We start from the raw sequence: 12315 nt of genomic DNA, 5'->3' as shown, positions 1-12315 counted from the left end.
GAAAATTTAAAAACCCATTTATTAGAAAATTATTCCGAAAAACGTACATTTGGTCACTGGCACTTAGAGTTAAATTCTTGTAAACAAGAAAATAACGAAGCAGTTCTAAAATATTCAAATAGAGTCAAAAATTGTTACATTCAACTAATAAAATCGCTAGACCCAAAGTTAACAAAAGAAGGCAGGTAAGCTAACGTAGAATTATTCAAAAATTAATCTCTTAATATTTTTATTAGTGGTCTCTTACCACAGTTACATATTTTATTAAAATCTCAAAAACCTAGTACCTTAGATGCAATAGTTATATCTGAAGAGCAAGAATTAAAATCGAGACAATAAATTAACTCGAGACATACTTATAACCCGTTAACTACAAAATGCTCGACTTGTAATAAATTGGGACATTTTAGTCACCAATGTCGAAATCAATCACAGATTCGTCAGATGCAGTCAAACCATTCGAATAATAATGTACCTAATTATTTTTTCTGCAAGAAAAGAGACTGTTGATATAAACTAAACGTGAATCGTGAATAATCAAAATTATAATTCCCAAAATAATACTTCAAAACGTGGAATAGAGACATTTAGAAGGAAACCCAATGTCATCAACAGATGCAGTAATGCATGCATGCATAGATACCTACAAATAGAAATATTCCTAATAATATAAAGTCATATAGGTATCCAAAAGCGCTTAAAGAGGAAGTCAATGAACAAATAGGAAAATTATTGAAAGATGATTTCAATATTAATAAATAGTTTATTAAAAATAAACTATTTATTAAAAATAAAATAAATAGTTTATAAATAGTTTAACCATTTAATAGTTCATGGAATTCTCCTGTATGGATGGTACCTAAAAAGATGGACGCAGGTAAAAAAAAACGGCGGTATGTAATTTTAGAAAATTAAATGAAATTAGCGTGGGTGATGTTTATCCATTACCTCAAATAAGTGATATATTAGATCAGTTAGGTAATAGTAAATGTTTCAAAACATTAGATTTAGCATCGGGATTTCATCAAATTAAAATGATTCCAAAGATCAAGCTAAGACAGGATTTAGCGTTCCTTTAGGACATTAAAACAAAATAAGCATGCCCGTTGGATTAAAAAAATGCTACCTTTCAAAGATTTATGAATTACGTTTTAGTGGGTTTACAGGGAATTAAATGTTTTGTTTCCCTTGATGATATAGTATATTATATAGAAATTACTTACAAGATCATAATTTAAAATTGAAAGAAGTATCTCTCAGTAGATTATTATTATTTTTACATAATTTAAAGCATCAAACAGATAAATGTGAAGAACAGAACAATATAGAATTAAACTAAGGAAAACCTTCTATCCTACCTATCATATTTACTACCTCAGACAAAATACCCTAGTGAAATTATTAATAGAAACATACCAAGAGTGGTTTTAATTAACAAATATTGTGTCTGTAATCTGTAACTAATAATTAAACTTGTTTTTGTTATTAAAACTCCGTTAATAACCCAAGCTAACTGATTTATATCATGTATTACCAGTTCCAATTAAGAGTGCTGATAATACGTTTATATTTGTTTTACCTAATTTTAAATATTTTTTGATATCTAATAATGAAATTCATTATACTACTCGTTTATATACTTTAGAGAATATAAGTCAATGTAAGAAAGTATAAAACAACGAAAAATACATTTGTAAATAAGAAAAACCACTGTATTCTGTCCATACGAATAAAATATGTGAAACTGAACTTTTATGTGGTAACACAAGATTACCTACTGTTTGTGATACTAGAGTAGCTCATTATACCAATAGAACAATGGTATAAACTACATCAGGACAATAATTGATTATTATTTGTTACACCACATAAAGTCATTGGTACATTATATTGTAGAAATAAAGAACCGAGGGGCTTTCATTAAATTCTGTGTGTTCAATAAATAGGTGATGTTACTGACAATGGATAATTTAATTATCTCATTAACTAAAGACATTCATTAAAGGTATAAATATAAAATTTCATTAAATTATCTTCATTAGTCTTCAAGATATCATTACGCAAACAAAACTAAGATGACCGATTCTACAATGTTGAAAAAAATCCAGCATCGCGCTGTGGTAAAATTCCTTTCAAAACAAGGAAAAGTCCAAAAAGTTATTCATGAAGAAATGATAGCTGTTTATCAAGATTCTGCTCCTTCATTATCCAATGTTCAGAAGTGGTCTAGTGAATTCAAACAGAGTAAAGAGAGTATTGTAGACGATCGCCGTCCCGGTGCGCTGGTTAGTGCCACGCTGAATAAAATGTGAAAATGGTTGTGAAACTTGTACGCGAAGATGCCCGTCTTAGAGTGAAAATATTAGCAGAAAGTACAACACTATCCGTCGGTACTATTCGCACTATTCTTCATGAGCATCTGAATCTGTAAAAATTCAGAGCAAGATGGGTGCCGCGAATGCTCACGGCACCTCAGAAACAAGTGCGAGTTGAATGCTGTAAGGAGGAAAATCCGCGTAGCATTTTTCACCGGATAGTTACTGGTGATGAAACGTGGGTTCATCACTATGATCCTGAGAGTAAACAAGAGTCCATGCAGTGGCATAAAAAAGAAACAGACCACCCGAAGAAGTTTAAAGTCACTCTGTCCGCCAGAAAACTCATGGCTACAGTGTTTTGAGATTCTAAGGGGATCTTACGCAAATGCCCTGCGTAATTTAAAGGCGGTAATAAAAGAAAAAAGACCTGGAATAAATGACCGCAGGTGTCCTGCTTCTTCACGACAACTCGCCGAAATAGGGTCAAGCTCCACGAAATGCCAAATTTCTATTTCGAGAAAACGTTAGTGAAAAAGTCAAAACTACGAAAAATATTCGCAAAAAATGATTTTTTAGCAATGTAAATTGTACACAACCAACATTAAGTTACAAACTAATAGTAAAAGTTTAGAAAGTTGTTATAATTCAGTTTTACTACACATTGATAGTCTTATGGATTAATGTTGTAAGAAGATAAGAAACAAAAATTTAAGTATATATTACTTATTTCATTCCATTAAAATATCATGAAAAAATAGACTTGGAAAGTATAAACTTAGCGAGTCATGAAATAGACACTATTAATGATGCTATTAATAAAATGGAAAATGAAACTATATTGGAGAAAGTCGTTAAAAATGTTTATTTAGTATATATATTCTTTTCGATTTTAAAAATGGTTTTTGTTTATGTTATATACCGTTTAGCTAAATATATATGGAGGAAAGATTTCTTTTGTAATAGAAATGATAGGATATTAGCATTAGAAGACACTAGGTCTTGTTGAGCAAGAATAACAAATTGTATAACATTGAAAGTAAATAATGAAAAAAGAGATATAGAATTAGATGAAATTCCTTCAAAAAATTCTGAAACACCTTTAAGGTGTAGTAGTGCTAACAAGAGTAAGGTCCAGAAATGTGTTTATTTACTTTAACTTAATGATGTTGTTATTGTCTTGACTTATAAGCACGTCCACGCAATATTGAAATTAGTTCCTTTCTAGTTCTTTTCGTGTATAGTATTACCTAGTCCTTTCATACTAGTATAAAGTATTATAACATCATAACGCTGCTGTTATGTTCTTCAAGACCCCTTCTGTACACCCGAACATATTTCAACTAATTCTCTTACATCAACAGTAAAAACGATGCTAACATCAATAAAATGAAATTTGTACTCATCATACCAAAAATGCGAAGTACAATGATCAATACATCGAACTGTTGGAAAAACAATAATCAAACCTAAAACAAAATCAGTCGACAAATACAAACAATACCATCCATTGTAGCTCACTTTAACTTTTTCAACAACTAAATGGAGAATGAAGAGACAGTGAGAATACTATTTCCGATACATCATTCATCATTTGTCTGTTCTTTTCAAAACGAATGAAATTAAAATGAACTAGTGCACTGAAATATGTTGCGTAACATATCGTTAGTCCTTTTACCGTAACACAATGAAGATTGAGTCACTTTTCTCACGACACTTTCTTATATTTCAAAGAAGGAAAATTGAAAAATCTACTGAAAAGTATAATTTTTTTCATTCCACTAGTTAATAACTAAATGGAGAATGGAGAATAAGAGAGAGAATAAATACTATTTCCAAGATACTTTCCTGTTTGTTTCAAAGAACAAAAGAAAATGTAAATTGAAATAGTGCAATTGTTGTGCTTGTAAATATATGTTGAATAGTTTTTTGTTACATTCCACTAGTTCTTTTTAACAACTAAATGGAGAACGATGAGAAAAAGAGTTAACACACCCCTGTCCCCTTGCGCTACCTCCGATAGTCTAGAATCTAGGAAAACAAGAGAAAAAAAAATATGCTTATATACGCTTTTCTGTTCGTAAGTGCAAACGATTTAACAGCTATTGGTCGAACCAATAAGGACAATGTCACTACATAATATATTTCATCAAATTTCAACTATGGAGCCACTACTAGCCTAATGTACACCTCATTAGTGGAGGTAACGGCGAAAAAAGACAAACAGACAAAGAGAACTATTCAACAGTTGGTAGAAGCCAGAAGCATAATGTTTCTTCATATATTTCAACCAATTCACACGAGGTAGACAAGTCCTCATATCTTATTAAATTAGAATTGTGTGATGAAAATTTCCATTGATACTCTTACCTCAACAGTAAAAACAATGCTCACATTAAAATGAAATTTATACCCCACATGCCAAAAATGAGAAGTAGAATGATCGAATCATCGAACTGTTGGAAAAACAATAATCGAATCAAAAACTAAATCGACAAATACAAACAATAGCTTCCACTGTAGCTTTCTTTTATCGTTTGTAATAACTAAATAGAAAATTAAGAGAGAGAGAGAGAGAATATTATTTCCAAGCAATTTGTCTGATCTTTTCAAAACGAAAGATAAGTACGAGTAAAATAAACTTAGTGCAATCAAATATGTTGAGTAATATTTTGTTTCATTTCGTTAGTCCTTTTACAATAACTCAATGAAGAATGAGCCACTCTTTTCCTACGACACTCGTTTTTTTTTATTATTATTTACGAATTAGCCCTTGACTACAATCTCACCTGATGGTAAGTGATAAAGTATATTTCAAATAAATAAAATATATAAACTTTTGGAATTAAATCTACTGAAAAGTATTATTTTCATTCCACTAGTTCTTTTGTCATAATAAAATGGAGAATGGAGAATGAAGAAAGAGAGTGAATGTACTATTTCCAGGACACTTTCCTGTTTGTTTCAAAACGAACGGAATGTAAATTGAAATAGTGCAAAACTCGTACATTTCAGTACGAGTTTAAAATACGAGTATGTTGAATAGTTATTTGTTTCATTCCACTAGTTCTTTTTATCAACTAAATGGAGAATGAAGAAAAAGAGAGAATACTATTTTTTACTTCTGCCCCACTGGCTTGAGTTGCACCGCTTGTGCTACCTTCGGTATTCAAAAAACGATTTGATCCAGGGAAACAAAAGAAACAAAATATATATTTATACATCTTTTCGCAGTTGAATTGTTCAACAACTGTTGGTCGAACCAATAAGGACGATGTGACTACGTATATTTCATCAAATTCCAACGATGGAGCCACAGCCTCTCCGATCGAAACAGAGTTGTATGATGTAAAAAAAATTCAAAAAGTCCTCCCTCAGAACATTGAAAACATGCTAATGTCAAAGTCAAATATTTTGTTATTAGGTCAATTAAATTTGTCACGAAATTAAATGGTCTAATTTATAATTAAAAGAATCGAATCGGAGGAACAGATGTTTGTAAGATGTACTCCTGTAATAATTAATTTACATAATGAGTATCTTTGTTACGATATATTAGTAAATTTGTAACTTTTCCGACTGTGTAAAAACACATTGTAAACCTCAATCTGATAAGAGTATCGATTATTCTCAGTTCTTGATCTATTACAATTTATTATTTATTGCTAATGGAAATTTTGAATGAAGTTTGTTAGCTGTTAGCGCATTCTTTGACCCGGTTGAAAATAAAATGTGTGAAATATGTGAGAACTACGAAAAAAACAACGAAGTTTATGATAGTTTTGTTTTCAGCACGTCGAATAATTCAGAACTCAAAATAATAATGGACATTTGTCTTTTGGATCCTACATAATGACAAATAGCTGTATGAATTATGTGAAAACTTTGAAAATACTATGATGTAAATATTTTTATTAACATTTTTTTGTTTTAATAATTTTTTTTTATTTGCATTATTTGTAAGATATGTGGTTTTATTTTTGTTTAGTCCAATACAGCAAGCGATTCAACTGGCGAAGCTTCTAAACGACCCAAAGATTTTAGAACAAGTATTGTCACGAAAAGAATGAAATATACTGAACAGCCTAATCTTCATCAATTGAAAAATATATCTTTTTACATGAACAAATAGAAGGTTATAAAACAAGATGTGATCTTTGTTAAAATATTAACAAAAAGTTTTTTTTATATTGCTAACCACCTTTAAAGTAATTTACATTAAAATAACCATTTTAAATCACATCCATCAAAAGTTTCATTAGTAGATTCGGATTTTGAACATAGATCTTTATACATATACTCCTAAATAATCATCCGCCAGATTTACCATTAAAAACATCCTAATCAATTATTAATTCCATGATTGATATTTTATTCTTAATCAAAGAGATCAAATTCTTAATCAATTAAAGAACATATTGTTTAGAAAGTAAAATTAATCTACATGCAGATTTTGTACAACAAACTAAAGAAATAACAAATTCATTCAACTTTCAATATTGATATAAATTATAACAAAGAGTCATGGAACCTGACGGGTCATTCATAGAAACGTGGGAATAATATCTACTGTGGTAACGGTCCCCGTGGGTTTATTATAGGTACCTAAGGGTGTTATAGTGTCAGCTTGCAGCCAGAAATGTAGTAAGTTACAGTGGAATTCAAAGACGATGTAGGGGCAGCCCCAAGGGATACTTCAGCCGCTAAGTGTCGAATTTAACTTCTGTTTGAGAATTTGACACTCAGCGGGTGAATGATCCCCTGGGGGTGCCCCTACAACGTCTATGAATTCCACTGTTAGATCGCCTCTGACGGGTTAGACCCGCTGGTGACCAGCCCGTAGAGGTGAGTTAGGAACAAATTCACTGAATGTGGTAAGAAGGGTATTTTAGTTCCCGAAATAAAAGTAAATAGAATGATGACCTTGTTTGCTGTGATCCGGACGATGCCTCCTATTTTTACTGGTTTTCGGTACGCACGTCCCACTCGTACTGTTTGTTGTTGTGTTGTCATGCTGCGACTGTCGCGTCGCCGTGTATTTCTTGATGATTACAAGTGTCTGAAGTCTTCAAAGACGTTTCTTCAGCTGGATACTGTCTTTGGCTCGAGGTGTGTTTGCTTCTATCGCGCTGTAGTGAGACTATCGCGTCGTCGGCTCAAGCTCAATAGACGATTCAGCTGGCGACAATGTATCTTTGTCCCTTTGCTTATTTATAGTGTTGTTCTGCAACTATCGCAACATTGGCTGTTTTCGTTGGATGTTTGAGGTATCCATTGACATTTCTTCAGCTACCGACTGTGTGTTTGGCCCGAGATGTAGCAGTGCTGGGACGAGCACAATGTTTTCAAGTTTCGAGGCGTTATGCATATGTACAATTTGTATAAAATTCCTTCTCCAAAGCAAGTTCGCACACCTGTCCTCAGAATAGGCATTTTTGCATCCATGAAGTGTACGCCAGTGGCTGAGAGATACATTTGTGTCCCCCCATGGAGATGCGTTTCCTTCCATCAGCACTGGCATCTTGTTCTTCTTATTATTTTGTACTGCAGTACCGCCGGACGGAATTTAATTACAACAAAGTACACAAAACTGTTTAAACAGGGAAACTTGCACACAAAACTTTCGTATAAAACACGAGAAATAATTAACTCAGCATTAGTCTTCAGTAAAATGGGAGTTAATTTGTGGGTACTGTAATTATATACTCGCTCGGAAAGAATGAGCGGGAGGGGATATGAACGTCAATGATATTTAGCTAAACACGTCCAAGAATTTAAATAAGCTATTACTAAATTATTGTAATTAGGTAAATACGATTATTGTGTGTAAATAATTCCACAGTGCAGTTTCACACAAAAGAAATGTCTACGTACCTAAATATTATCAATTTACTTTATTTAATGTTTGCATTATGTAAAAATATGCTGTAGGTACCTATATTATTTTTGTTTTAAGTACCTATTTGTCATATTTTAATTACTGTTTTATATAATAACAAAGTGTGAGTTTCAGACAATAAAACTGTCTACCTACCGAAATATTTTTAATTTACTTTAAATAATGTTTCTAATGCAGTAAAAATATGCAGTAAGTAGCTATTGTATTTATTTTACAAAAGTATTTTTTTCGTGACAAATATTTTCTTTTGAAATAAGATTATTGATAAAATATACCTACCTACCTACAGTTCGTCTGCAATAGCACAGTGCGGGTGACTGTTCGTTTCACTCTTGAAAATTTGTCGCGATTCACGATAATAGTACGTATTATGAACGTCATAAGGCAACTGTCACCCGCACAATGCTACAGCGCACATACTTAGTATAAGTAGGTAAAAATACAAGTACTTATCCATACTAATATAATAAAGCTGAAGAGTTTGTTTGTTTGTTTGTTTGTTTGTTTGTTTGATTGAACGCGCTAATCTCAGGAACTACTGGTCCGATTTGAAAAATTCTTTCAGTATTAGATAGCCCATGTTTTGAGGAAGGCTATAGGCTATATATTATTCCTGTATTCCTACGGGAACGGGAACCACGCGGGTGAAACCGCGCGGCGTCAGCTAGTCTGGAATATACGCATACGATAATTAATAATGCTATAAACTCTGGTTCAATATTTTATTAATGAACCATAACTTATGTATAAACCTAAACATCTCTGTTATTTAATATTACACTAAGTCAATATCACCATAAAAGTCAACGTCAAAGATCATTAGAATTCAATTAAGCTTAGCTTACAAGCATTTTCAAAACGCCAGGTAATAATATTATTAGATAATAGTAATAATAATTGGTCGAAAACTTAAAATTAAAGTTACGAGGGTTCCAAAGCGCCTTGGTCCGAGAAGAGCCCACAACAAACTCTGCCAAGGTTTATTTCTTAGGTCTTAGGTACTTCAATAATTTTAGAAGCATAGCAATTTTAGAATTAAAGCCGTATCTGAAAAAATCCAGTTAAAATCTTTATGATTTAAATATTTTTTATTTGAATTAATACATCACTAACTTGGTGCCGCCTTTAAGCTGATCAGAAGGTAGCACATAGTACGATCATACGATGTTATTTTTTACTTTTTAGTTATTTTTTACTTGTTATTTTGAAGTCGGTTTTAATTTTTTATTATTTTTTTTTAGTACTTCTAGTTCTTTCTAAATAGTATATTAGGGATGCATTTATAGTGGCTAATCCCTCAGTCCTCAGTTATAAGTACTGTCTTACGGCCAGTTTCTTCATCGTAAGTAACAGTCAAAGTAACGTCATAAAGCAAAAGTGACTGTCTTAATCACGGAAGAATAAAGTCTTCTTTACTACTTACTACTTTTACTGTTACTTTAGCTTTACATGAAAAAACTGGCTGTTTGACAATGAGCGGGGATCGAACCATGAACCTCACGGTGTTGCATATGGTCTTATAACCGCGGAACTATCTAGGATTCAGTTAGGTGCTTATCTATGTTATAATAATTTTAACTCACTGATAACAAGAACCGGTTAATTCTAGTTTCAAACTTAAACGTACGTGATCTTTGTAATCAATGCTGATCAGAAAATTACATTTTATGAGGTAGAAATTATAATAAATAATGAAAATTAAAAAAGCAGGACTGAGCTTGTACCGCACGGGACATTTAAATTTTGATTAAAAAACGGGATGTCCCGATTTTTAATCAAAAGTACCTACCAACAATGATAATTTTATACTATAGATAGGATACGTCCCTACAAAATCACCGCAAATTGTGATCTGAATTTAGCAACACCACTGAAACATGCACAATTTTGTCTTTAATTCCATTATATATTTATGCATATATAGTTTTTACGCTTCCTGAACACACAACTCGACATTGTAGACCAGAGTTTCAAACTTTTTTGGGTCGTAAACCCCTTTCCATGTTTTTCCGTGTTGGGTAGACCCCCTACTTATTTGATATTGATTTTCTGTATTTATTTTTTTATTTTTTTTATTTCATAGTTACTTTTAAAATAATGTATATGTTTTGATATTATAAGATAATATTATGTAAAAAATATGTACTATCAGTGTATGTGTTATGATCCACTATCGTGGAAACCATTTTCATTTAATGGACCCCCAAATTTCGCTGACATAGACCCCTTGCAGTTTGTCATAGACCCCTAGGGGTCGATATAGACCACTTTGGGGCTTTAAGTAGGTATTATTTGTTTAAATAACTTTCGTTACCTATTTAATAAGCGACTTTCCACATTTCGCCGTAAGTATAAAATATCATTGCCTACCCACAGAGTAACCGGTGTGAGCTTTTCTTGAATAATATTGAAAGTTACTGATGCGACGGTTCGTGTCGTACTGACTCGAGAATGTATTCCTTTTTGTACTGCGTATTTGGAGCGGCTACGACACCGTACTTCCGTACACTCCATCTGTATTATTGATTAATCTGTGTGCCTACCAAGCAAAATAAATCCACCATATCGCCTTTATAGCTGTCATAGCGGAATCAATACAATACGATCTAGTTTTATCCGGTATCGGCCTATCGTACGTTGGACAAACACCGACTATAGGTACCAGGCTACAATAACATTGTATTGATCGCATACCTACGTATGGACTTACCTATCTATGGGAATATTTGTTGTCTGCTTACTCCAGCGACGTTTTATACTTGTTCAGTCCCCGGCTCGGCCGATTGAGGTTTTCTTAATTGGTCCAGGTTACCACCGTACCGATAAAGACGCACCGCCAAGCGATTTAGCGTTTCGGTACGATGTCGTGTAGAAACCGAAAGGGGTGTGGATTTTCATCTTCCTCCTAACAAGTTAGCCCGCTTCCATCTTAGATTTCATCATCATCTTGATATCAGGTGAGATTGTAGTCAAGTGCTAACTTGTAAAAAAAAAATAGCGAAAATAGCGCGGTGGGTCCAAGCTCCAGATCCCAATCTCTTACAAGACAGAAGAACTGAACATTTAGTAGCGAGTAACTGGGTTTGAGTCCGGGGTCAATTTGTGAAATATTCAATTCTTCTATGTATATCCCAAACAAATCCTTGGGGATTCGTTATCAACCCATATTCGGCTGCTTAGCTCAAGTTTCCTCTCAGAATGAGAGGAGTTAGGCCAATGGTCCACCACGCTGGCACAATTGCAGACTTCTCACCTGATGGTAAGTGATGATGCAGTATAAGATGGAAGCGGGTTAACTTGTTAGGAAGGGGATGAAAATCCACACCCCTTTCGGTTTCTACATCGACATGTAATCGCTAAATCGCTTGGCGGTACAGTGGCTGATAGGCTGATAACAAGCTAAGGCCGAAGCATCCTACCAGACAAAAATAATGCAGGTATGACGTGGGCTGAAGGTAATAATTTTCATAGTAAAAAGCCGTCAAAACAATCTGCGATCCACCTGCAATTTGTGATTCACACTTGTTGTAAAATTACCTGATTAATAGAATAGGAATCTCATTACGAACTCGTGACTGACTGGCGATGTTATGCCGCTAGTCACCTGTCCCTTCAGTCGTCAACACCTATTGTGACGTAGCAATTAGCATCGCCACCTACGACTGTGACGCAGTCGCACTTGAGATGAGTGTGTGACATTACATGATGCATAAACATCACAAATTAATAAGTATGTACGCCTCCAACACGCACGCAAATTTTTTTTTTTTTTAATTTATTAAATAAATATACTTAAACAACACATCACTATCTAGCCCCAAAGTAAGCATACAGAGTAGCTTGTGTTATGGGCGCTAAGATAGTTGATATTATAATATTAATATACAATTATATACTACATATAAATACTTATATAATGTATAAATACACACAGACATTGGAAAACACCCATGCTCGTCACACAAATATTTTCCAGTTGTGGGAATCGAACCCACGGCCGTGGATGCAGAAAGCAGGGTCACTACCCACTGCGCCACGCGGCCGTCAAAAAAAATCCTACTAATATTAAAAACGCGAAAATTTTAGGGATGTTTGGATGTA

This window comes from Bicyclus anynana, chromosome 16 (assembly GCF_947172395.1).
Source record: "Bicyclus anynana chromosome 16, ilBicAnyn1.1, whole genome shotgun sequence".
NCBI classification, from domain to species: domain Eukaryota; kingdom Metazoa; phylum Arthropoda; class Insecta; order Lepidoptera; family Nymphalidae; genus Bicyclus; species Bicyclus anynana.
The sequence above is the reverse complement of the archived record's forward strand: the minus strand, read 5'-3'. Positions refer to the sequence as shown.